Here is a 1,740-nt window from a genome sequence, read left to right as displayed (position 1 = left end):
CCACTTATATGAGGTACCTAGAGTGGTCAAACTTGTAGAGATAGAAAGTAGAATTGTGGTTGCCAGGAGAAGTGGGACAGAGGGAATGGGAGTTACTGTTTAAAGGATATAGAGTTTGTGTTTTGCAAGATGAAAAGAGTTCTGGAGATGGATGGTTGTGACGGTTGCACCCTGTGAATGTATATAGCACTTAACTGTGTAATTAAAAAAAGTTGTTAAGCTGTTACAAAGAAAGAAAGAAAAGGGTGTTGTAAGTTCAGAGGAAGGAGGAAATCCCAGTTGATTAAAAAAATGATGTTTATTTCATTAGACAATGAAAGTAATGGCAACTCAGGGTTGGAAAAGCTCTGAGGGAGAAAACTACAGAACTACAGAATATACACAGGGATGAAAGTGAAAAGCAGTGATAAGGAACTAAATGGGGAATGCTGGCTGGGGCAACTGTAGGAAGCTGTGAGTGGCATGCCAAAGAAGTTAGCCTATTTGAGATCATGGGAAACATCAGCAAATTTTAGGGTGAAGATGACATATATCCGTACTTAGGAAAAAGGAATAATTTAAGGTTTTTCAAAATGTCTTGGGCATCAAAGATTCTATTTCTGATTCAGTAAATAAAATTGAAAGCCCAGAAATGTGTACTTTCTTTTTTCCTCTTTTTTTTTTCTTTTTTCTTTTAGCTGAGCCATCCTGCTACCTGTTGGCAGCTCAGCGACTGCTCAGCTCGGGCTGCTGACTCGAACTGCTATTGCTCAGAGCTCAAACTCTTGAGTGAACTCTTAACCAACTGAGCCACTCAGCCGGCTCTGAAATTTGTACTTTTTTTTTTTTAAGATTTTTTATTGGGGAATTGGGGGGATGGGAACAGTGCTGGGGGATTGGGGAAGGGGAACAGACAAGTTGCTGTCGTTTTGTTCTTCAGTCTAGTTGTGGAGGACGTTGCTTCACTTGCCCAAGTTGGCACCATCATTGCGCTCCTCCCTGGAGAGGCAGATCAGTCGCCGGCTTCTGGACGGCCGCTCACTGCGGCGGCTGGCCGCTCACGCTGGCTGCTGGCCGTTCACGCTGGCTGCTGGCTGCTCACGCTGGCTGCTGGCTACACACGGTAGCCCATGGCAACCCACTGCCACAGGGACTGCAGCCCACGCCATCGCCAGCGACTCACGGCAGCCCAGCTCCAGGTTGAGCTGTTGTTCAGCATCTTAGCTGTAGAGGGCAGTGTCACTGGCCCATGTGGGATCCGAACCGGGGCCCTCTGGCATCCCAAGCGAGTTCTTAACCATCGCGCCACTCGGCCGGCCCTGAAATTTGTACTTTTAACAGAACCTCTAACCCCATCCCCTGGTAATTCTGGTGAAGTAATTCTTCATTAAGCTTTGATGAAAATTACGGTGATATTCTGTCAACCAATCAAGTGGTTTCAGTTTCTTCCATTTACTATCTTCTCTCCACCCAGTGTGTCCTTACTGGTTAGGGGCCTCTCATGTCCTCTGCAGCTTCCTGCCTTGAATGCTATCAGCCCTATCGCAGATGCAGCCACAGGGCACTTACAGGTCGGGACTGGTGAGTCCCACACACGCATACACAACTTACATCTTTTTCTGGAGGTGTCAGATGTGGTAGAAAGAAGGCTGAAACAACGGGAGTCCGTAGACATCAGTGGATATCTTGCTATTTATTGTGTGACTAGGAGGCAGCCACTTAAAACTTCTCAGAGCCTCAAGTTATCAACAGCGTCCAGGT

Source organism: Hipposideros armiger, unplaced genomic scaffold, assembly GCF_001890085.2.
Source record: "Hipposideros armiger isolate ML-2016 unplaced genomic scaffold, ASM189008v1 scaffold_57, whole genome shotgun sequence".
Taxonomy (NCBI): Eukaryota; Metazoa; Chordata; class Mammalia; order Chiroptera; family Hipposideridae; genus Hipposideros; species Hipposideros armiger.
This window is presented reverse-complemented; position numbering follows the sequence as displayed.